At 41.1% G+C, this 26,451-nt stretch overlaps 1 long non-coding RNA gene across 1 annotated transcript; it reads left to right on the top strand.

Annotated features, from left to right (window-relative positions):
- The first annotated feature begins 16 nt into the window (after positions 1 to 16).
- On the top strand, positions 17 to 26,451 carry LOC107309302. Its single transcript, XR_001553151.1, has 2 exons — positions 17 to 89; positions 23,716 to 26,451. It is a non-coding gene; the product is annotated as an uncharacterized LOC107309302 (long non-coding RNA).

Here is a 26,451-nt window from a genome sequence, read left to right as displayed (position 1 = left end):
TGCGCCGGGCGGCGTACCGGGAAATGGAGTCCGCGATGGCGGGGCTGCTCGCTGGGCTCCAGAGCTGAGGTGCAAGTCCTATAAACAGGGTAGGTCCAACACCCCCCAGCTCATAGCACGGACATCTGTCGAGCAGCTGCCAGACTGTTCGGCTTCGCTGGCAGCAGCTAATTGTGCTCTCTGAGGACGTTCATAAGTGCTAAGAAGTTAATTGCAGTTGCAATTAATTCAGTGACAAATCACACGGACTTGGGCAGGGTCAAGGTTTCATCCCCATGAGAATTCAGTGTGATGCACCACCTTGCCCTGTGGGCTGTGTGACAGTTCTATCAGCTCTGTCTGTCCTGCCAAAAGGATTATTACGTGTCCAGTCAGAGCGCGGCATCGTTCTGCTCTTCCGATAAACTTCTAATTGAAGATGCAATTATGGAGATGAAATAACTGTCCAGACAAAAGCTTTTCTTTCATATCCCATGTAAAGTCATCCCTTAGTCTGAGCTGCGCAGGCAAACCCTGCACTCCCTGCAGGTGGGCTGTGTGCTGAGAGTAAAGGCCCAGCTTCTCCAAGCTGTGCAAAGTGCTTAAAGAACTGCAGTCCACTTTGGTTCTTCCATCACAAGCTTTACTGTGTATTCACAGTGTATTTTGCTGTCAAGATATTGTGGGCTCATCCCCCCACCAAATCCCTCAAAACTCAGGAATGTCGTAAAAAAGAATTTAAACTTGACGCTGATGATGGCAGTAAGTTATTCTTAGTTACTAATTTCACTTCCTCTTGGAAGACATCTGGAAACCAGTGTCTTGTGCAGGTGATTCCATTTCATAGTCACAAGAAGATAAATTGGCATTAGAAAGGATGCTCTGTGCTGTGGCTCTGTCTTAGCTTGCTATAATGCTTCCAGTTTTATATATACAGGCCACATAAAAACATGAAGTCAGCGTAAAAAGGGGAGATTGAACTGAGAGCTACTGGGGACTTTTTGCTCATAAGGTCAGCCTACACAGTGGTTAATGCTCCATCCGCTGTAAGTTGTGTAGGATTTGGGGAAGCACAGAATTAAGAAGAAAAGCATGAGTCAGTCTCTGTGTGTGGTATATTATCAGGAAGCCACTGGGAGTACTAGAGGGACAGAAAAGAGATGGAGGCATTTGGAGAATGCCTGACTTACTGCTGTGGGATCAGCCCTACCGCCCACAGCCCAGAACCTCTGAACTCAGAATTGTAGGGTACATGATCAAAGCATGAGTGGATCTGTGATCTGGAAAACTCTATATCTGCCTGTAGAATTGGATGGTTTGTTCTCTTGCTCTGTCACCCTCAAAGTAAACAAGTTATTTTTCATGTTCAGATGGAACTTCCTGTGTACTGGTTTGTGCCCATTACCTGTTGCTGGGCACCACCGAAAAGAGCCTGGCTCCATCCACTTGACTCTCACTCTTTAGATATTTATAAATATTGATTAGATTCACCCCTCAGTCTTTTCTTCTTCAACCTCAGCTTTTCCTCTTAAGGGAGGTGCTCCAGGCCTCTCAACATCTTTGCTGCCCTCCTTTGGACTCTTTTTATATACCTGTCTTCTTTGAACAGAGAAGCCCAACACTTAGTGCAGTACTCCAGATGTGGTCTCAGCAGGGCAGAGTTTACGTTCTTCATTGCTAAAGAAGTAAATTATAATTTTAATTTCAGTAAGCAAGTAAAAGAGCATTACAGGATTACTCTGGAGTACACAAGGAAGAGGTTTGATACTTCTAGAACATACAGATCCTTACCTTAGTTTGACAGTGGAGTCATGCTGTAAATTTCCTTGTATAGTATGTGCGGTGAGAGTTAGCTTCCAGCAATGGAATCTGAATGCAAAGTTATCAAAGGAGGAGCATGGTGATACCAGAAGGTGTTGGCAAGCTGGTGATTAAAGCAGGACTGGTTCTGGCAGACCTGGAGCCAATGATCCAGTGATCTGACGAGGCAGAGAAAAACAACTGTGCTGAATACACTTCTTGTACACAGTGCAGGGAGAGTCAAGGAACAAACAGAGATGAATATGAGTCTTGTAATTGTCCCTGAGGCAGGACAGCAGAACTACTGATAAGGATGTGCACTTCCTTCAGAGGAATAAGGCAAGTTCTTATGTCCAGATGGAGACAGTGGAGTTTCACTACCTGGGAAATAATCTTTTGAGCAGTTGTACCAGCCTCCTTTAATACAGAAAATGCCTGAGAGATCCTTTGTGTATTACTTGCTTTTTAGGACAAAAGAAAGGAAAAGAAAGAGGTAGATTTAGGGCAAACTAGGATATGTTTGGGGTTTTATTTTGTTTTGGTTTTTTTCTTACTGTTGTTGTTGTTTTTTAACATTTCTACATTATTTTAGCACCCATCTCTTTTCCTGGATGGCTTTAGAAAGACAAGCCTAGATTCACAGATTGGGAGGCCAAATTACCCCTTCTCTATCCAGCACTCAGGTGGATGGGATGTTGACTGAGGGTGTTGGAGAACCAGTTCACATCCCTGCTCTGCCTACAGGGATCTGAACCCACATCTTCACTATCCAGTGATACAAAGGGGAAGTGCTTTTCCTTTGTTCCCTAGGGAAGGATGTCAGTAGTCTGTATTTTCAGTCTTTCTTCCTGGAAGAAGCATGGAAGAAAAATAACATAAAAACATCCTGATATGAGTGGATCAGCGATGCTCTGTTTCCATTTCTATTTCAGTGGCATTTTAACAATCAAGTCTGCCCAGCTTCTTCATCCCTTCTATCTTATTGTTTCTGGTAGTTGGAAAAGGAAACAAAAAATGACACAGCATCAAACAGAATAAATTTTTATGGATATCACTCTTTATCCACTGTGATGACATCACTATAAGAGTCTCTAATGCAATGCAATCTGCAAGAGTATTTCCAAAAGCATGTAATGATTTTAATGGAGTATTGAGATACTGAGGTAATTTACAAGGAATAAAAGGTTCCTTTGTTAGATGTGGAGTTATTTTTGCTATGTATACATGAAGGGAAGATAACCAGGATTCAATAACATATTTGCTTTGAATTTCAGATTTTCCTTGTTAATTGTGGTGTCCCATAAGCCATGAAATACAGGTAACTTGATTTTAAAAGCGGGAGTCACATCTCTAAATTTGCACTGAGGCAATTATTAAGAGGTAGTCCATTATTACATTTTTCTAGACTACACACTTTAGTAATTTAGTAATTAGAAATGCATAATAATTAAAACTGCTACCCCATAACAATAATTTTTGAGTTATAGAACTGAGATTCCATTCCTGGAGGTTGACACCTCTGAAAGAACATTTACATCAGCAGTTCCATTACTTAGGCCCCAAAAATAGGCCTGATAATGACTACAGATTGCATCTGAAATCCCAGCATCTACTGAAATATAAACTTTTCTTCTGGAAAACACAGGATTCTTCTACTGAAGGATCTATTAATGTTGCTCCTTACGTAGCTGAAGACACTCAACTTAGTGACAAAGGCTGAAAAATCATCACATTTGGTCTCATTATGGAGTCTAACCACGTATTCTCAAGTCCGCTAGAATTAGACACTGATAGGAGATTTTATTTACTGAAATCACATCTTCTGCTTGCAAGCTTGTGTTGCAGTAAAGCAGGAATAATTTTATCAGTAGCCAGCATTTCTGATAAGCAGTGCATTGGCTGCCTCTGTTCTGGTCAGCGGATACCAGCTATGTCTGTCCGTGAGAGGTTGCTGTTTCTTTTGACATAGGAAAGAAGAAGCTGAGGATGCTGTAATCACTTCAGTTTGTCATTTGTTTAATAATAATCAGGTGAATTAAACTATTGAAATGCTTACTGAAAATGTAGCAAAGCTCCTTATACCTCAGTTATTTTCAGTGCAGAAAGGAAAATGATCCTTTAAAGTTGAGAACAAATTATGCATTTTTTTTTAATAAAAGCTCTACTTTATAGTGTAAATTCTTTGCAGCGTGTGGGACGCAGTATATGTAATTCTCTGTTAAGAAAGATCATCAAATATAAACACAATTTACTGGAAAATAATCTTCCAAATTCCTTCAAAAACCTATTTTTTTTTCATTGATTTCAGTCTGAGCATATTCTCCTGTTATTTAGAATGAATAAATTATTAAATGAAGAGTGTCAGTGTAGCGATTGCTTTAACAAAGACTACCAGCTACTCTTTCCAGGCTGAGTTTCTTAGTAGCTGATTTCTTGTTACCATAAAAGATTAACTCATAAAATCACTTTGATTTAGCAAGGGGTGTCAAAACATCCAGCAGGTCTGACTGGTTTTCTTCCTATGTCAGTCAAAATACTATGTGGTTTTAGCACTGATTCATGTTTCTGTCAGCTGCTGTGCACAAGATTGCTGAGTAATCAGTTCAAACACAGTGACTTGAACAAAATTCAGTGCTAGTAGGAAAGCTTTAATGTTTGATTATTTCTATATCTAGGGAACATGGTAGCACGAAGAATGTTCTCAAACCTGGAATTCAAATTCAGACCTTCCCAAGTGGGTCAGATATGTACTATTACAGTTCAGCTCATAACACTGTAGCTGTACATGAGGTCATTCTGAACTTAGGAAATACTGCAGTATCTCTAATCTTGTACTGTAGGTATGATAGCCTGACTCATAAACTAAACTGGCTTCACAGTCTGATGGAAGCTGCAGGTACAAAAAAGCACCCAAAGAAAGTCTAAGCTGTGTGTGAACTGTTGAGACAAGGAAAAGAATCTATGAAGAAAAATCTGTTTCTCTGATGCCATGAATAGATCAGGTTATGCTGCATCATTTCACTTTTCTCTTTCTTTGTCCTTCTAAGTAGTGAGGGGGTGTGTGAGAAGATATTTTGGGTATCATTAGATATGACCTATAAAGGAAATGCATCCCTAGTACATGTAAACTATTCTTGCCTAACCCAGAGATGGCCCAACTCCTTTTCATCTCTTCTGTCTCTTGAACACTGGCATGTGGTTTGTGTGGGACTTGACTGAAGTTCAAGTCAAGTTTTTGGAAGGTGAGAGAAGAACAATGAACCCTATTCATAGAACACCAAACAGAACTCTGTCTTCAGGATGATTTATTGCAGGCAGTATGATATACCTCAGGAGGAGCAAGGAATGTTCAAGCTCTTACCCTGAATACACTTGCACCATATATTCAGCCTGTGCATAGTTCACGTTTTAGGGTAGGGTAAGATTGGCTCCAGGGACACTACTGTCTAAAATGTTATCAATAAAATCAGAAGGGTTAATACTCTTTATTGGTTTCAAGGGTCAAGACTCAGGAACTTGGAGAACAGTGGCAGGACACGCCAAACTTCAAATATTAATGCTGCTTCAGAATTCATGGCACTAAGCACAACAGAACCTCACACAAGTTTTCCCACATGAGCACCATAAACAAAGATTGTGTAGTGAGACGAATGATCTCTCTTTACTCCAGAGCATCTAATAGAACAACTGTGACACAAATACCGTGAAGTGATTTTGTTCTGATTTTGTGGCTTTTTTTTTAATTCTGATCTCCTATTGCTATGGATTAAGAGCGATCTGTTAGCAGCTGCACTGAGGTTTGAACATGACAACAGTCTGAATAAAAGAGAGCATTTCAGGGAAGTTTATTTAAAGGGCTGTGATAAAATTATGTAACCATTGAGCATACACTGGTAAACTGTTGGTCATACGCTGATAAACGGACTGATTAGAGTCAAAAACTAGGAAACAGAACAGAAACGTACCATAGCAGGTAATTCATGTTTCATACTTACATTCAGATTTTATTTAAGATGAAGACTTTCATATTCCTTTCTAACAGAAACTTCTACAACCTCTCCTACATGTAGGATGTATTGATTTGTCACTGGGCTCAACTTTAACCTTACTATCCGCAGTGGGGGGCAGGACTTGTGCCGAAGCTCAGCTTTGCACTCATGCAGAGAAACACGGTGGTGAATCATCCACTGTACACCCATGTGCCCAAAATGGCAGATGACGGCCATTTTGATGAAAGAGAAAACACGGGATGCAGGCTGAGGAAAGGCTGCCATCTGCCTCACGGTGAGGCTCAACCAGCTGCAGTCAGAGGAGCTGACAGTGCTAAAAGTGAGAAAGGCTCACTTGTTCAGGGAGGATGGACTCATGTGGGAATGCCAGGTGTGAGAAACTTCTTGTAGAGTATGGAGGAGATTGTGCACACACTGGAAGTTATGGTAGCCACCTCGTAGTATCAGTCTTTGTAGTTTGAGGTGTAGAGAAGTGCTGTGTTATCTCTGAGGGCAGCTTCAAAATGTTTCAGAGTTTGACCATAGTGTTGCTGGAATCGTTGCAGGACTGGGAAGTGCTTCCAAGTCGCACACAGCTACAGCTCATCTGGCTTTAATAGGATCTCAGCTCTGTGATATAAACAGCACAATAATTAAAACCACAAAATATTTTTCTCCCCATACAGCTATCATCCTTTTTTCATTCATTAGAAAAAGAAAGGGAGAAGGAGGGCTAACTGAAAAGAGTCCATTTCTACTAAGTCTTGTTGTCAAGCAGAATCTCCTGCAGAAAACATGGTTTTGCTTTCCAACAGCTAAATTGCGCTGGAGATCAGGTGTTAAAGTGTTCATATTTGCTGTTCCTTGAAACGCTTTGCACAGAGATCTTTGTCAGACAGGCTTTCAATCTGATGCAGATATTCCTCACAACCGTTAATGGCTTCATTAGGGGAAAATGATACTAAGTGAGCTTTTGTAACAAAAATATCAATTTGGGGAGCTAACATTTTCCTACTCTTCTACCAAGGAGAAGATGTGTTTTGGAAGGTGTGCTGGGGCAGATGGCTTGCCAGTGTGCTGTGTTGTAATGAGGGCTTAAGAACAGGGGACAGAACCTCTGGTTATTGGTATGTACAAGGTGGGTTTTGCTGAATGAAATCTGGATTAAATGGCCAGCAGCTCCTGGATCGTATGCTCAGCAGGTAAATAATTTCATGTTACAAAGTTTACTATTTTCCTCCTGTGGAGCCTGATGGGATCAACAAAATGCAGCACGAGCCTTATGACAGGGCCTAGCAGCTACTTGAAGCAGTCCTGTCTTTCATTTTTCAGAAGCTAAAACGGTCTCCTGGAGGCTATTCGATGTACATAGAACCAGCCTTTTATTAGAAGACATAGAAATCATTCTGAAACGTCAAAAAAAAGTAATTGTGGACAATTTTCTTACATAACTCGTGACCTTTCAAGCTCTATTTGTACTCATAAAGGTGATTTTTGTCCATCATTACTTAAAGGTCCCTGAACCAGAAGTGAAATCATGGCCAAAAATGCTTTTTTAAAACTATTCTGAATCTTACTTTTCTTGAACTTTTTTTCTGCTTTTGTTTGTTTGTTTGTTTCCACGAACAACACTAAAACTTATAAGAAAAGGTAGGAACAAATTCTTCGTGTTAAAGCATTTCAGGTTACATTTCCCTCTGGTAAAAGGCTGCCTCTGTTCTCTTATCCTTTACTTAGGGCTGAATTCTGAAGATCCACAGTTAAACAGACTGATCTAGATGGCCTTACAATTGCCGGAAGGTTGTCTATGCATGTGTTTGTTTTTACATTATCCACTCTTACAAAAGAAGTTGCTTGTAAGCCTGATTGGATACGACAAACAGAATTCTGCTTGCCTTTGAAGGCTCGTTTATGAGATAAGTAGCGCAAACAAAACAGTGTGGAATAAATGCTTTGATTTCATTGGTGGTTTGGACACCAGTTATATTTCAGTGATGCTTAGCAGTGAACTCCTGGGGCACTCAGAGTTTTGGCTCCAGCATGAGGCATCCTATGGATCCTTCTTGACAGATTTTTTTCCGGCTACCAAGAAATCTGATCTGCTCTATAGCCTTGACATTGTCTAAAATGCTGAGGAATACCTGGCATCCTCGTGCATTCCTGTTTGTGCATTATGCATGATGGTTTTCCTTAACATTAGCCTGTAATTTATGGCAGCCCAGCAGTTGTTGCCTCAGCTGAACCAACCTTACAATGGGGACAGAAACCTCTGAACAAGGGGCACGCGTTCAACTGTGAACAGATACTTCAGTTTAACATGTCAGAGCCCTAAGAGAGGAATAAACATTCAGAAGGAGGGAGAAGATAAATGGCTATTCTACTCTGAATTCACACCTGGCTTGTTTTGCAATAGCTTCTTCATGTAGACAAACATAAATGGGACTCTGGCCAATTTTCTTTTGCTAGAGGAACATTTTGCTCTCAGGGATAGGATGGTTAAGAGCACTACATAAATGTTTCTATGACGTGAATCACCCTCACCTCTGAATCTTTTGTGCTTGATGTTCTTTAAGTTACATCACTTCTGAAGGACAGGAACTGGATTTCTTCCTGAAGAAGTTTAACTGGAAATTGCACACCAGTGATTGTTCTAACACACCCCGAAGGTAACTGGAACATGTAATCTATGGGCTGTTGAGCAAGAATACAGAAGTTTATCCTGTCATTATCTTGAATTATGCTCCAGCATAATTTCCTATTTCATGCTGAATTATAGAAATACTAACAAAAAGGTGAGTTTTTAGAGTTCTCCATTGCTCAGACTTCTACAGAAGTGTTAGAATTGCTTTTTGTTTGTTTGTTTGTTTTATTATGTTTTCTCTTGCAATCTGAGAAACTTAATGAGGTTTTTAGACTGTAAAGAGAGGGAGTTTCCAAAATGCCTGTGCTACCAGTACAGTGTGAAAGACTTCTGAAAGTGTAACCAAATCCTCTGTGAGTCATCTTTTAAGGGAATTTTGTTTTAAGTCCATTATATTCAACATTTTCTCCACTCCAGGGCAGGTGCTCAGTAACTACAACACTTGCTTTGTTGATATTTCAACTTACCAGGTCATCTGTAGACGTTTTGGAGATTCATCTTCCCATAGAACCTGACACCAAAATGAAGGTGACATGCAAATGGCTATAGTCTGAAGTATGCTCTAGTTATTGGGGATTACTGAATTCACATACACTTGCTGGATCACCGAAATGACTGACGTAAGCAGCTATCACTTCTGACAGCAATTGCTTATCAGGTCTAAATTTGAATCTCTCCAACTGCATGGTAAGGCCTGTGTCCATATGCTTAGCAAGTGATTTGTGATCAATATTACTCTGCGTGTGCTCTTTTCACAATAGTTCTACAATCACTTGGTTGGCTCCAAACCAATGTAATCTGTCTATCCTGTAATACAAAAACAGTAATGGCCACTAGATCATGTGCTGGCAGCTGGTGTGTAAACATGCAAATCTTACTTGATAGGTAGGTAAAATAGCTGCATAGTTTTGGAAGCAGCTGCAGGTCTCACTGCAGGAACATTAGTCATTTTTCTCAGCAGAAGTACTTTCTCACTTCAATCCTTCACTGTTTCTTGTGCGATTTTATCATTTCACGTAAAATTCCTTTTAAACATACCTGCTGAGTCCTTAAATAAGAAGTTCAGAACAGATTGAAACCAGAAGAGATTTGTAAATCAAATAAAGCTGAAAATAAACAATCAAACTTTCAATATAATGTATAAATTAATTGGCACAGCGTGATACTTTTTGTCATTAATGGAAATTTTTCAATGTGGTCAGAACTGCTATCGGAACATTTCCCAGACCTCAAAGTTTGTCTCACAGCTGCTGTTTAGCAGGTATTCAGTGGCTTTGGACTCACAAAACAACTCCCACCATACTACTGTAACCCCTACCTGGATCCACCATTCCTTAACTTTCATAGCAAAAAGTTTGCCACGCTTGGTTATCAACATGAAATGGAGCACTGTATAGTAGATTAATGAAATGTGGACACTGATGCAAGGAGTCACAAGACGAAGACCTATAAAGTGAAAGTCACACACAATCTAGAAAATCTGATAGGTCTATGAATAAACTGAAACTTATGGCTGGATCTGGATTAGGGCAGAATGGGCTCTAGGTAGGCTATAGCTATGGCTATAGATCAAGTGCAGTTTCACTCTTCAGAATGGTCCGTTGAGGCAGTTTATGGGAAAAATATCAATGCATTAATTCCTGGTTACGATTTTGAAACATTTCTTAACAAAAAAACAGGACTATGTTTTTAATGGTATTTTCTTGAAAAACATAAGACACTGATGGAAACTGGTCACTTAACACGTCACAGGTGAACTGGCCTACAACAACTGTGTCTCGAGATAGTCCTGATCTGAGTATCACTTTTCTGAAAGGAGGTTTTTTAAAGGTGTTCAAGGGAGAACTGTGTCCAATTACATTGTTTTCCTTAACTCAAGAGAACTGAGATATCTGTTTCCTGTCAAGTCACACACATTGTGTAGTCACCAGTGCACAATGTACGTGCTGAGGAAAAGACACTTTGCATCATACATCAGTTAGACAACATAGCAAGGACAAACAGATCAATGGTTCTGTCTTCAAATGAAAACAAATGTGCTTACTTACCAACATTTGCATCTTTGCTTAGGATAAGCACAAGCTCCTTTCGTATCTGTCAAATTCACAAGTCTGGTTGATGTTGCCTGTTTTTTTCCTAAAGAATTACTTTTGCATTCACTTGTTTGCCCTTACCTGACCTTGGTAAGTGACTGGATGTCAGAAGGGAGTCAACTGTTGATGTCGTGCAGCTTTCTTTAGAACATCTTACAGAAGGAAATTTGCTCAGAGAACTTGTTCTTAACCCTGAAGTCACAGATTCAAATCTGTACAAATTGGAATTAAATACGATTAATTTCTCTTGAATGCTCTTCAGTAGCTTTTTGTCTGGCAGGGATAGTTCCTGATGGCAAGTGTTTGTATGGCAGCTCAGTCACTAATGGGATCTATGGGTTGGTTTAGGAGAGAAAGGAGCCACCACAGCCAATAGGACTAATCTACCTCAGTCACTGGAAATTCTGTGATACACTTACACTTCAGGATATACCAGAAGTTTTCCTACCTCATGTAGAACAGTCAAAGATTGCAGCACTCAAAATAAAACTGAACTAGGCTTGAAGCAGAAAGCGTAACACAGGGACAGTCTTCATGGGAAGGATGGTGCTAACTTGGAGTAGAAGTACCTCTTGCACTATCAAGGAGCTGTATTCTCTAAAATGGAGGAGGAAAATCCCAGGAGAAGGAAATGCACTGCCACACTCTGAGCCACTTCCAGAACATGGTGAAGAAACATCCAGAGTATGAACCTGGAATCTTTCACCAGCCCTACATTCAGTATTAGGTCATGTGGTTCGTTTACTGGTGAATTCCACAGGAAATACTGTCAGTCATAAAGCCTGTGCAGTGTAGAGATGGTTCTTTTAAGCTCTGAGCTGTGCAAAGCAGACATAAAGTACTTTCCTTCTGCCTGGTGTACAGGTAAACAGTAACACGATGTATTCAATAAAGACAGGAAAAACAGGTATGTTGCTTACAAGCTTGAGCAATCTTGGGGATGCTTCTTAAATCATACTTTCTGTGAAACATTTTGTTTCAAAAACAATCACTAGCATGATTGGTGATTATGATGGTATGACCATAATGATAATACATTCCCTCCCCTCAGAATCCAAGTATTGTGCTCTTAGTATACCCCAGGGTAGAAAACCAGCTGGAGCCACAGCTGCACTGGCAGCAGATGTCACAGCCATAATGCTTATTGCCTTTAGGTGTAAGACCTATGAAAACAAAATCTGTTTACATGGGGAATCAAGGCAGTAGTACAGTGCTATTCGAGCTACAGGGACTAGCTTTCAGTGTCCATAGCTGAAGGCCATATGAAATGAAATTCAGCTCTCTGGCTCTAATAAATGTGCTAGTAAATTTAGCTGATGTGCAAAAAACATCGGTTCTGCAAAACGCAAGTGAAAGACTTAAAAAAATAATGCTCATTTCAAGATTCTGTCTGCCTATTAGTCTGAAGGAGCATAAACAGCATTCTTTGGGTATAGTATTGTGAAAACACTAAGAGAAAAATGCTGTCAGCACCTCAGTGCTTGTATGCAACTGTGATATATAGTCACTGGACAAAAATAAGTTCATTGCAAAACCATCCTCTGAGCTGCCTTTGTTTCACTGTTAGCTCTGGTTTGCCAGTTGCAACTCACAAGGAAAACTATGGATTTTGGTGTGTAGCATACCTGGCAGAAGTGTGCAAGAGCACGTATTATAAATTCTCCTGCTGGAGATGGGTGGGAGTAAAGGTTAATGGCATGCAATGGCACTCCGAGTTCTGGGAAGAAAGGTCTGAGGCGGCTGACTGCAATTCATAGCAGCTGTGGGGTGTGAGTGCTGGCATTCCTTCAACCTGCTCTCCTGGCTCTGGGATTTTAGCTGCATTGCAAATGTGACGTTTCAGTGATCGCTGTCCTCAGCTGTCCTTAGCGTTTCCTTATTGACAAAGCTGCTAGGAAGAAGTCAGGCTCTGTGTTTCTGTCCGCAGCCGTATGGCCCAGGTCAGGGCTCAGAAGGCAAATCCGCCCGGCACTGACAGGAGCAGCATGCGGAGAGTTCATTGCTTGCTGTGAGTCACCCGCCTGAGCTGCCAGAGAGAAAGAGATCTTTTGTGTTTTCTGCCTGCTCCTGGCTCTCGTTACTGTTGGGAGACAGGAAAAACAAGGCATCCTTTGACTATTTTTATTTTTAGATGTGTTTTTGCCTCTCCTGTTACTCAGTACTTGACATCTTAAAAGCACTGAGATGTAACTGACTTTCCTGCTAATTTCACATGAAGCATTGTGTGGAAAGGATCCTGTGGTCATCATCTGCCCCATCTCCTGCTGCCAGCAGACCCCTTGCTGATGCTTAGTCAGAGCAGCCCTGGCTGTGTTTGATGTTGATTGGAAAATGCCTGAGGGTGCAGGTCACACAGCCTCTCCACAGTGACTGCAGTGTAACACAAGTGGGAACAGGTGCTGGCCATAGGCTGCTGTTTTTCATGAGTTTGCTGGTTGGTAGGAATGCAATCAGCAGAAGAGAGAATGAGTAAACTTTCTGTCACATCAGGAAGCCAATTTTGTAGCAGTTAACCTTGATGCGAAGTCCATAAATCATGCTGTAGTGTCATGCGTGATTTTTCTTTTATTGTGGCGATTTTTACAGAACATCAACTTTTAGAATGATATAAACTAAGAACATCATCTTACTGTGCTTTATGTAGAAGTTTCTAGAGGTCTTCACCACAGACGTATAATTAAGATGTAACTTCAGCATCCTCCCATATTGTGAGTTGTCTTAGATCTAGACTTTAATGCAAAGAAGAAAATGCCCAATTGCCATCAACAGTTTTCCCAGCTCTGAGGGGATGTCTGAGGGGACACCTGAGACTGCAGAGAAATGCTTCACAGGGAGGTGCTCAAAATAGAAAGGTGCTAAGGCAGATGTGATTATAATAAAACTGCAACTCTTGGATCCACCCTCAGGTTTAATGAGTGGTAGATGTACATCCAGTACCTGCACTTACCTTTTTGTGGTAGGACTGGAGCCTCTGCGTGGTGTTTTATTTTCTTTTCAATTTCCGCTCAACACACAGCAAAGCTTTTTTGAGAAGCCATTATAATGGAATTAGTGTGTGGTAGGAGGAAATGTGTTTGTTTGCAGCACAACTAGGGAGGATGGAGTTTGGAAAGTAGGAGTGTTCTCTTGTCTAAATACTCACAGTTCTGTTTAAGGGCTCACAGAGACGGTTATTTTTATTTAGGGCCTGTTTACTAATCATAAGTTTAAAATGCAGTAATGCAGAGAAAGTCCTGAGGGTGATGGACAAATGAGACAAGTTCACAATGTGATGAAGCTGCAAAATATGTGTGCTGTACCGGGTATATAAATAGGGCATGACTTTTCAGGACAGGAAAATCATTTTCCTTCTTGCAGCTTTGCTTACACTCAAGAATACTGTGTCCGGGTTTAAAAAGATTTTGTAAATTTGATGGAATCCTGGACAGCTGACAGCAATCCTAAGGTCTGAAGAAGTGATTCCTGTGGAGGTAACAAAGGAGTTCAGATATAGGAGGAAAAAGCTGAGGCTATGAGGAGCTCCTCATCTGAACTGACCTATGCTATTTCTGTCATGGGAGGCTATTGCTGGTATAAAGGAAAGGACATGCCCTGAAACCAAAATAACTGCCCCACTATTTAATTCTAGTTGAGGTTTTGGTGATTTTCCCTGTTTCATGAATGGCTGGAGGCACCAAACTCCCCTACATCAGCTTGTCTGCCAGCATGGCTTACGCGTACAAGTAACTCTGTTTTTTCCAGAATTTTACAGCATGTGAGTTCTTCTGAGGATGAAAGATTTGTGTTCCTTTCTGTGTATAGCCACGCACAAAGAGTGTATCAGACATGGATATTTATGATTTATCTAAAAAGCTGGGCCTAGAAACAAGTGTTAGCAGATGAGTAGGTTACTATGGACCAACTGTGCTAGTGCGAGGTACCTGGTCATTAGCTTAGATTGGTGAGCTGTGAATGTATTGGGATAAAAACAGGCAAACAGCTGATGATGTAATTAAGAGCTGTCAGACTGGATGTATCTAATATCTGCCATTGCAAATGGCTGCAACGATTTCACAAGCTGCTTGTTTACAGTGCTTTTAGTGTGTAGTGCATAAAAAATGCTGGATTTGTCTATAATATGAGAAAAAAATAAAAAGCATAACTCTTTTCTGTAAGTATACAGGTGAATTATACAGTCTCTGTGTTTGTCCAACTAGCTGTCAACTGCATTATAAGCCTGGGAGAAGCAGACCTTCTAGTATCTGACCTCGGATGTGACATCTCCAGCTCATCTTCTGTATGTAGCAACATCCTGGATGTCAAGTACAAACAGGATGACGGTACATTTTGATGCTGTTTTAATGCATGAGTGGAGGCTGTGTGGCTAAGGCCAAGAAAAATGTATGTTCTTTGAATCACTTCATATCATCACCAGGTTTGTTTTCAAACACTGAAGAGACAAAACAGCTGAAGGAAGTGATAACTTTTTTGCTTCTAGAAATAAGTGGTTGATGAATTAATCTCTTATTAAATGTCCAGTGTGAGAATTATCAAACTATTTTACTGCTCTCCACATGAGAAAAACAGCATATTCCTAAAAGGGTGGAACAAAGGTGAAAGGGGGGACAATTTTTTCAGTAGTTGATTGCTCCTTGTGAGGTGGTTTGGTTTTCTTTTTCCTAGAAAACAAATATTTATGTACATAATTGTAAGCGTTCTTTCTTTTCTGTTGCTGTAGAGATGAACAACATTAAGTTAGTTTAGATATATTTGAGCTCTGCTGCCATCCTACTCCCAGCATTTAATCTACTGCACACAAGGTACAATAAAGCCAGGGATAATAATGTCATGACATCCATTTCTGGTGATGTGAGTGGGAGTTTGCAGAAAGCGAAGAGTGCTGCTGTTCTTTAGTGTTCTGTGCCCTTGGGCCACCTTTCCATCTCTGCTGATGAGCCCCGTGCAGAGGGGCCTCCTATAGTGCAAGTTGGGTTCTCCTGACTTCTGCAGTGTTGTCACAAACATCATCAGGTATAGAAATATCCATAAGCACATATGACTCCTGTAAGGCCCTTACAGACATTCTATGGTTATGCATCTGGGTTAAGACAACATCTGACTATCACCGTCAAAGAGTCAGTGTGTGAGGCAGAGATCTCCTGGTGATGGACGCAGGATCTCTTCTTATCTCATTATTTTCTGTGCCAGATAGAAAGAAAACTTGAGGCCTGCCTTCATTAGAAAAGCTATCATACTTGGTGGTGAATGAATGCGTATGCAGCTTTTATCCTTCTTCAAGAAAAGTAGGATGGGCTCTGTGCATGGCACATGCTGTCTTGTTTCTTTAGGTGGCTGGTTTTTATTTCTTGCTGTATTATGATTTGAAGGCATGCATATGTAGCATGAAAAATGACATGGGAACCTGAAGAGTGCTGCATAGCTAGGCTACCTGTAGCGTAGATTGTTTTGTTCTAAGGCTCAACTTAGGTCAGAAGTAAAGGTTTTATCACATATATGTGTAAAGATCTATATATGTGGATGTATCTCTCCTCCTTCAGTGTTTATAGGGTCCCTGTGCCCAGGAAGGCCAACACAGATCAGTGCTGTAAGGTTCTGTTTGTATGTTTTGGTGCCTTTTCACGCACACAGTTTTCTGAACATTAATCTCATAGTTATTTGCTGTCCTTTGGCACAAATGGTTTGCCAATATTTGGAGCTTTATTTGACTTCTCCCTATCAGTAGCAGAATTTGATCTTCCTTGGGTGTTTATCTGTTGCAGCGTTATCTGCTAAATTCCTATCACACACTATAGAAATAGACTTCTGTGACCAACTTTTCAGCTTATGATGGTCAAGTCCGAATTTCCTACTGGTCACACAACAACAATCCTTTCTTCTGCTCTGTATCAGAACAATTTGTGCCACCTGCTGGGTTGCTTTTAGCTCTTACAGTTCTTACAGCCTTAAGAACAGAGCTAAAAACATATCTACCTCAGCTCATGGCCTTACAATCAAAAGAGGAATTAGAGAACCCTATTGACCTAACTGGCCTAACTGCTTACTGTACTGGTTTTGACGCTGGTCAGGAGTTTCTGTTTCAGGTGTCATCTCACGTGAGAATATCTAATTACTTCTTCCTTCAGACTGAACGAAGGTACTTACCAGACCTCGGCAAGTAATGGATTTTGTTGTGGAACAAGCATAAAAATCAGAATTGTTTGGCTTTGTTTTACATTAAATGTATCATTTTGACTTGAACTGAAAATATCATTTTGGAATGAACTGTCTTTTAATTAAAAAGAATTAAAATTGTTGCCTTAATCCATTCTGATTGTAATTCTTTCCAGATTTGTCTTTGCTCAGCATAATTTCTGATGTCTGAAAATGCCTCCCACCTCTAGTGTTCAATATCCCCATTCACTTTAACTGAATTGGTAGATCAGTGACAGCCTTTTTTATTAAGACTAAAAGTAGACTCTGGGAGATCATAAAAGTGTCCTTTTCCATCAGAGGTCAACTTTAAAAGCTATTTTTATTTTTTACATTTATTTTCTGGCTCTTCCTTTCACTGATTGCTCTCCTCAGATATTGAGCAGTGCAGAAAGCTGCCTAATGCTTTTTTTTCCCCAGCACTTTATCCACATAAAGGTCCTCGTGTTTTCCTTTACTTGCATTTATCTACTTACATTAGTGGCTCATCTTCTCTTACCGCATGCTCTGACTTATTTCCAGACTATATTCAATATCACAGTCATTTTTGAATCATTGTTAATTTCTGCCCTGGTCCTAGACCTATTTTTTCACATATGTACTTGGTAAAGCTCCTCGTAATCCTCTTACCCATTTGCCCAGCATTGCTAACATGAATTATTTTTTTGATGTTCTTGCTTTCACTGAAGTCCTTGAAATTCACTTCTTGAAACACAGCCGTTTACAGCTGAAAAGAAAGATCTTTTCATCTTATGCCAAGAAAAGTATGATCACTATTTCTTTAATTGGGATTAGTTCTTCAGCAAGGTGGATTCTCTTGTGTTTGAAATCTTTGATTTCAGGATCATAAACCTGTAGCCTGTGTAATTTATTCTTTTCAAAGCTTTACGTCTGCTTTGGTTCAGTTCTCCAGAAAAGCACGCAGTTGGAGGACCCACAGCTAATGCCAATTTCCACAGATTTCTGGGGAAAGGCGTAATTTTTAGATGTCTTGACGGACGAGATGATAGTGCTGACTGTGCTATGAGGGCCTATGATGGTTTTGTTTTGTTTACTGTTTTCTGTCGATGTGGAGTCCCGGAGCCTTCCTGATCTGCAGGTGATATTTTGCTTTTTGAAGCTTTGTTGTTTCTCCTTTTGTAAGTGGTAAAGCTGTATGCTCTGAAGATGTTATCTGATACCTTTGATTATGCACTCAAGAAGACAGGGTTTGGGTCACTTTGCATGTTAAATTCTGTATAATCTCAGTGTACTTTATAAACAACTCATAATCTAAAAAGAATTGAGACGTAACGTTAATGTATAATTCATGCATTCTTTTATACGGGGTGTAATATGCACATGCTAGCGGTTTCCTCTGGGGCCTGCAAACCAAACTGAAAATTGTTTTGACTTGTGCTCAGTGTAGTGTATAGAATAGTAATTTTACAAGATATATCTTAATTGTCAGAGGAAGAAGTGTATTACTACCCAAAGTAGAAAGTAGGACAAGAAATCTGTGTCATGTCACAGTCATTAGTCCAATCAGAATATGAGCAAAGAGGAGGACGCATAGAAACATTAACCTTGACAGACATAAAGGAGAACTACCTTAAAATTAAGATTAATCTCATAGTGGTTATTCAGATATTATGAATATCTTCTTTCACCAACTGTTGTCAACTCTTAAGAGTTCTATTCTATAAAATACATTAAAAAGAAGAATTCTAGGGGATGATTAGTGGGCAATAAGAAGGAATAAAATAGTTTTGTATAGAAATCCTATTAATTTAGTCTTCAAATCCATGGGGCTAATGGGAAAAAAAGAGATCAAAATTCTGTTCTAAACCTCATGTAATACTTTTCTTGGTTTACAAGATAGGGTACTACATTATGCCCGCACCTGTTTAATAAGGTTTTGTGATATTTAAAGTACATGAGAAATAGGCACAAATTAACAGGAGCAACCAACTGAATTGTTGTCGGAAAAACCTCCTGTAAATATTTTGGAAACCTTTTCATTTTTGTTTTGTTTGTTTTCTTTGTGGTTTTTATTTATTTATGTTGAATTTACTTTAATTTTTTTTTTCCTTTACTTTTCAATTATCTCCTTTCTGAGAAGGATTTCCTTTTATTGGCTATTTTTCCTTTCACAGATATTTTTTCATACTCTTTCTTGTCCTCTTTCTGGCCCTGTCTTTCCTTCCCCTTGCAGTGATTCTTACTCCAAGGGCCTTCTTCTCTGTAGCATCGCGTCAAGGTCAGGCTCTGCCGTCTCCTTTCTTTTTTCCTTTCCACTTCTCAGCATTTGTGATAATTTAGAGATTCTTCCCTAATTTCCATGATGATTCATACCTTATCCATCAGTGCTAAAGTCAGTAGAATTGTTTAGGCTTTGACAGGGATTTACACTGTTTGTTCTGCGCTGTAATTACCACATCAGCACAATGTAGGCAGACATCTGTTTTATGGATGAGGACTCTGGGACAGGAATTTCATTGCTGCAGTAAGAGGCAGAACCCAGCCAGAGCTCGGCTTGACAAGCAGCTCCCCACCACCTACCTATCAGTCTGTATTCCTTTAGACTGAGTGGTGTCCTACCTTCTCAGGTCACAATAAAGGTCGTGTACAGTCACAAGCATCTCCTGGCTGCTTGAACAGGGAGAATGTGATGGCACTAACAACACTGAAAATTTCCACATTTGTTTAAATCTACCTCCAAGGAAGCAGAGAAGTCACATAATGGGTCACTCTTCCAGCCCTGCCTGGCTGTGTGCAAGAAACTTACAGAGACTAATTTTCCAGCGGTGAGATCTCTTTGTTAAGAGCAGAGCATTACAGAGACACTCAAAAAGATTCTTGCAGTGATTTTCAACATTTCTAGCAACTCAGTAACAGGAGAGTAGTGAGATCCCCAGGGCAGGTCTGGGGGGATGTGGGACCCCCACCTCCTTGTCTGTGTGCACAGATGCAGCAGCACTAACACCACAGGCAGCAGCCAGGTTTCTTGCACTGCAACAGAGAGCAAAAGGATGCATCCGAGTGCTTTGGAGATGCATCTCTGGGGAGGTTTTGTCCCAGTTCTGCTTCTCTTGTTGTAAAGGGTTTTTTTGTGTATGTATGTTTTTTTTTTTTTGTTTTTTTTTTTGTTTTTTTTATGAGCATAACCATTACAGTGCACAAGGTGACAGCATTTAAGAGCGAAGATCCTTCTTATACGCTTCTCAAAAGGCTTCTTTTGACCACAGGCTTTCCTCTTCCTGCTCATGTCAGCAGCACCAGCATGATACTACCAGTATTAGGTGAATATGTTAGTATGGTGCATTAACTTTAATGAGATGGTGAATTTAGGGCAGCACGTGACTGTAGCAATTTAGATGAATTAGAGATTTGAGCCTCTTCACTGGAGCCCTCTCTGAGGTTGTTCCTGTGCCTGTGTTGGTCGATGCATTCATGCTAATGCCAGCCTCATGCTTGCTCCCATACAGCCGTGTCAGCTTCTGCTGTGCTGTCCCACACACTTCTGCCTTGGGAGAAAGCACCATGGGGAGCAAAAGCAGAACTGCACTTGTGAAAGCAGCACAGCCTGAGGGAGCCCTTGATTGAGCAAAGCATGGTCCATAAACCCTGCTCTGGTCAGCGGGGAAGCACCTGAGACACCTGCACAAGGGGATAGTAAAAACTGGGTATTTCATAACCATAAATCCCCTAAATCAACAATGTCCCATAAACTGTTTATATGTAAAATGGGGCACAGAAATAAAATAAGAGCACAAACTGGAGTGAGAAAATACTAGTTAGCACAATGGACAAAGGTGTTGTTATCGGTAAAATCAGCTCTTCATCTGGGTCTGGTGGGCATCGCTGAGGAGGAGAACTGTAGATTTCTCACCTTTTACACTGAAATGTGCTTCACCAAGGAGGGTTGTCAGATTTCTAAAGATCTGGAATACTTTTATTCTGAAATCTGCTTGTGAGTGAAGGAGGCAGGAAAAAAAACCTACAGAAACCTGAGCCAGAGCCAAACAAACAAGGCTTGCTAAGTTAGGGAAGGGGAGAAAGTGGCAGAATATTAGAGTAGAGGAGTTCAATGATTTAACCTGGAAAGACAGTTAAATGAGAAGAGCTGGTATGAAACAATCACTCATTACTGCCCCAGCCAGCAGGAGGGCAGCAGGATGCCAGCTCTGCAGCTATCCTGGGACCAGCGGCAGAGCATCTGTCCCACCCTGTGCTGCTTAAGGGCTCTGCCACTTCTGTGCTCTGCTCCCACCTGGACAGAGCTGTTTGCACTGCATACAGACAGCGTTGGGGCCCCAGCACCTGGGAAGGCTGTGGTTTGGTATTTTTCCACTGTTCACAGCTCCGTCTCCAGTTGCAACTGCCGGGCGCTCTCTTGGCCCTTTTGTGATCCATGCAGAATAGTGGGAAGTACTGTCGAGCAGAAAGGCACTTTCTGCCCACTTTACCCAGATGTAGTGACTGTGCAGAGTCCACAGAAGCAGAGAACAAGTACGCCGTGTTCTGAAAAGTAATTAGTCACTGTATGCGAAATATCAGTGGAGCCTTTGAGGGAGAAATTGCTAAATGAATCAGTCTTGAAAAAGTACACTCATTTAATCAAGTGGATTTAAAAATCAATCTGGTTCATCTGGTGCAAATCTCTAATGTAGATTTCTGTTAATCCTTTTAACCCTTGTGTATATCGGTTTGGCTCGTGTCGGTAAGTTACTGACTGAGAGCAGGTTTAATAAAGGGCTTAGTTCCTGCGTTTTAAGTGATCCACTACCCAACTCCTAAGTGCTGGTACCTGGCCTGAAATCCAATTGGACTGTAAAGCATACAGGCATGCGAAGAACTGATCATAGAATCATAGAATCAAAGAATGGCTTGGGTTGAAAAGGACCACAACGATCATCCAGTTTCAACCCCCTGTCATATGCAGGTTCACCAACCACCAGAGCAGGCTGCCCAGAGCCACATCCAGCCTGGTCTCAAATGCCTCCAGGGTTGGGGCATCCACAACCTCCTTGGGCAACCTGTTCCAGTGCATCATCACCCTCTGTGCGAAAAACTTGCTCCTAATATCTAACCTGAACCTCCCCTGTCTCAGTTTAAAACCATTCCCCCTCTTTCTGTCTCTATCTGCCCTCGCAATCAGTAGTTCCCCCTCCTGTTTATGTGCCCCCTTCAAGTATTAGAAGGCCACAACCAGGTCTCCCTGAAGCCTTTTCTTCTCCAAGCTAAACAAGCCCAGCTCTCTCAACCTTTCCTCACAGGAGATGTGCTCCAGCCCTGTGATCATCTTAGTGTCCCTCCTCTGGACTCATTCCAGGAGCTCTGCATCTTTCATGCACCTGGGGCTCCAGACCTGAACTCAGTACTCCAGATGGGGTCTCACAAGAGCTGTAGAGGGGGACAATCACCTCCCTCTCCCTGCTGGCTGATCCTCTTAATGCAGCCCAGAACACAGATGGCCTTCCAGGCTGCAAGCGCACACTGCTGGTTCATGTCCAGCTTCTCGTCTACCAGGGACCCCCAAGTCCTTCTCCACAGGGCTGCTCTAAAGGAGTTATTCTCCCAGTTTGTGTAAATACCTGGGATTGCCCAGACCCAAGTGCAGAACCCTGCACCTTGGTGAACCTCATTATGTTTTCATGGGCCCACTTCTCCAGCCTGTCCGAGTCCCTCTGGATGGCTTCCCTTCCCTCCAGTGTATCGACTACACCATTCAGCTTTGTGTCATCTGCAAACCTGCTGAGGGAGCACTCAATTGCAACATCTGTGTCATTGATAAGGATACTGAAGAGCACCAGTCCCAAGACCAAACCTTATGGGACACCACTCGTGACTGACCTTCACCCTGATGGCCTCAGAGGTGTTTGGACCAGCCCTTGTACAACAGGAATCTCCTCCAAATTAGGGGCATGGGATGGTGAGCACAAGGACATTTGCCCTTTTCTAGTGTGTCAATGCCAAGTCTACCAAAGGGGATGTGAAGCTGTATTAAAGGCTCAAAATCCCGCTGGTGGATGTCTTAAAACATACATCATTTTGTCTTCTGACTTGTGCTCCTACTTTCTGTATAACCACCTAGCAGACGGAGCCTGTGTGCAGGGTACAGGGACATGCCTGGGCCCTTGGTTTCCTCAGCTTAAAACAGACTTCTGGCAGCTGCCCACTTTTTCAGGGGACAGATGGTTCTTCAGAGGCACCTGCCTCTTCCCATGTACTGCACTGATGCCCCTGCACCTTATTCTACATTGCCTTTTAGAAACAAAGAGGGTACAGATTGCATTTCAACGTAGCTCCAAGTTTCTTCATTCAGACCGAGCTTTGAGGCCTTGTCCATGCAGACTCCTGGAGCTGCCCTTTCACACACCACTTCACGCTGTGCCTTCCCTTTGTGAAGTTAAGTCTCTGCTTCTAGGCAGCTGAGAGGAAGGGAGTGTGCAGGAAGGGAAGCACAGGGCATAACAGGATTGCTGCTTCCTGGTTTCTGGTTCTTCATGTACTTGTCTGAAGCACCCTGTCAGGAAAAAGGTAGGCCTGAAAGGGAATAAGGTAACAAGGTCAATCTCACGCTGTACCAAACACATGTGCAGAATTTCTGGTCAGAATGGATGAGGCGCCCAGGTGATGAGCTGAGGAGTTTACAGGAGCATTTGGCCTTCAAGGAGAAAGTAAAACTCTTTTGATTATTGCAGGCATGCACTACCTGACCTCAGCAAAGCAGTCTGATTGCTGTTTTCATCAAGCTCATGAAGAGTTTTGCTTAGAGACCTGCTTGGAGAAAGCTGGATTAGGCTGGTGTCTAATTGAGTTACCTGAGTCTAATTCTGTTGTCATAATTGCCTGGGGGAAGCAGAAAGGGCTGGTTACCAATTAAGATTTTAATGTTTTTAATTTAAGAGAGTTTGAAGGGTATATGTGGTCTAAGAAATCTATCTAATTGATAGAAAAACAAGTTAAATATCCTACTGCCTCAAACTCTAGCTGTATTCTCCATCCAGGGAATTCAGTTTTCTATTTTTACATTTGACAGGTCAGGCCTTTGCAGCCTGCAGGAAGGCTGGAATAGCCTTGTAATGAGAAGCTGACATCCTAGCTGCAGCTCTGCTGCTCTACAGTGAGGGCCCGGTGATGGATGAAAGGGGAGGCACCTTGTCTGCAGAAGAAGGGCTGTATCTTATGTTTCCGACTGCTGTGACATCAGTGCTTCCATCTTCCAACAGTCTAGTTGATGTCTTCTGGCACAAAGAATAACAGAAAAAGAAAAAAAGCTAACCAGAAATGAACAATAAGGACTGAAAGATTGTTTCATTCTTCTTTGCACTTTGCTGAGCTGAGATTCTAGCAGACATATGAGAAATACTGTTCAAAATGCTTGCTGTAAACTCGTGTCCCATTCATCTCTGTAAACTGCAGCTTGCAACAGAGCTCAAGCACAGAGTACTGCACAGCTACACAGGGTGCTGCTAAAATCTGGCAGCCCTGTCTTCTCTGACAGATGCAGACTGGTGATGAACTGAAAGGCTGCTCCAAGATAACACTCAAGTTTGTAATAATGGAAAAAAAAAAAAAAGTGATTAAGTATTAAGCTTTCTCCTATTAATTCTTTTTAGATTTCTCTTACACTTTTTACATGAGAGAGAATTTGAATGACTACTGATGTTGTAAGCTGCTATCTTTCTAGTTATTTAAGGTGCAAATAGCTTAGTAGGTTTCTTATTGACTGTGCTAGCTTTCCAGATGCTAAAGCTCATTCCAGCAAGTTAGCAGTCACTTCCTAAAGAGCAGAATGATAGTTTAGAAAAGCAGCCAGAGTTCGATTTCCCAGAGTCTGACACAGTGCAGGTCCATCTTTGTAATCCGCTGGGACTCTGCTCGTCTGACCCAGAGGGCAGAGCATCATCTACCCATCTTCAAGAGCAAGGCGATGACATCAAAGCAGAGCTCTGCTTCCTTAATGGCTTCTTTGAAGCTGCAGCAGCAGAGAAGGCAAAATACAGCAGCTCCCTCTCTCCTTCTGAAGAAAAGAGCACAGCACGGCTCTCCAGAAATGACATACATAAAGGCAGAGAAATTGAACATAATTTTATGGAATATGCTGCCTTTGGGGAGTTCCTATTTCTGCTGAGTGACCTTATTTGTCCCTGAAGTTTTAATTGTAAAGCTGCGCTCTGCTTTTGATGGTGCTTTCTTTCAGTACAGGTGGGGAAATCTTGTGCTGCCTCCTCTACCTTTCCAGTCCTTGTATTGTAACTTGTACAAGCAAAAATTGATGCCTCCCTCAGTACCTCTGTGATTTCCATGTAAAGGAATATACCATGGGAAAAACAACTGAGAAAACTGAGTAAAGACTGGATGAGGCCCCCCTGTTCATTATGAAGCTCATTTAGGCTTTATTCATACTGTTTCAGTGATCTCTTTCTGCAAAAAACAGCAAGTTTGCTAGTATATGTGACTGCCAAAATGGACACTGGCTGAAGATCACAAAATGTTGGTGAAACGTATTACTGAATTCTTATCTTATTTATGCAAGTTTATTGTCTGATTTACATCAGTGCAATTGAGTTGAAAAAAAAACCCAGTGAAGACACACGATCAATCTATCAGAATACTTCATTTTTAAATTCAGACAGCTGGCAGCAAGCTACTTACTAACTCACTTCCTTCAGCTACTTACTAACAAATCTCCAAATGGGAATTATTGTTGAAATGAATATTTGAATAGTTTTGTATAATATATTGAGAAATTACCACTGTTTGCAACATATTTCAAAGCAGAAGGAGAATAAATTAATTTTATGTTATATTCCTTATGTAAAAGCCCTTGGCCCTAATAAGCATTTCATACTGGTCTTTTTTTTCATGACAAGACTTACCTAAAGTAGAAATAATATAAGGAACTTAAGGGAATGTTCTACTAAGTGCTTTGCCTTAAGAAATAAGTACTAAGCCATCAAAATAAAGGACCTCTGTTACTTAGTGTAGGTCTGCTCTAGTTTATATTCAAAGGTAAATCAGCTGCTGATATTCCTCTCACCAAATCATAATGTTCTGTGTATTTTTAGTATCATCTTTACTCATTTATAGCGTTTTATTATCCCACAGTAAAATGGTTAGAACTTATTTTCAGAACTGAAGAAAACGTTCACTTTTCTCCCCAGTTGTGTTTCACCCTGGTATAGTCTACTGATTCAATGCAGAAATGCACTGCTTGTTCAAAATAGCCTCTCGAGTTCTGTTTATACCTGCAGACTTTAGTCTGGTTGAGCTACCATTTGCCTGGGGTGCAAGTTATATGAAGGTCTGGGCAACAGCTCCTAGCTTGATCCACAACCAGCCTTGTAAAGCCATCACTTCAATTAACAGCCGAGGAACTACCTGCCCAATGGCATCACAAGCACTTAAAGATTACTTTGAATACTGTGATATTTGTATGCCAGTAAAACATAATATTTCTGTGCTTTTCATAGCTTCATACATGAGGATACTGATGCACTGGCATACTGCATTTCTAAGTGGAGCTCCTAATGGCAGAATAGATGTAGCACATATTCTTTTGTGCATTTAGTGCCCCAGCTTTACCTTCACTGATGAAGGCTGAATGTGAAATAAACCCACTAACTATTTGGTAATGTTACATTTTTGTTTTTCTTTGAATACACCTAATTGTGCACTGCAAACCAAACCTACTTGTAATTTTCTTGGGCTTTTGTAATTTGTTATTGACTTTTATAGATTATTCAATAAACTCAAATTGCTTTTTGTCTTA

The sequence above is a fragment of the Coturnix japonica genome, chromosome 1 (genome assembly GCF_001577835.2).
Source record: "Coturnix japonica isolate 7356 chromosome 1, Coturnix japonica 2.1, whole genome shotgun sequence".
Taxonomy (NCBI): domain Eukaryota; kingdom Metazoa; phylum Chordata; class Aves; order Galliformes; family Phasianidae; genus Coturnix; species Coturnix japonica.
Note: the sequence above shows the minus strand (reverse complement) of the source record. Positions and strands in the feature narration are given on the sequence as shown.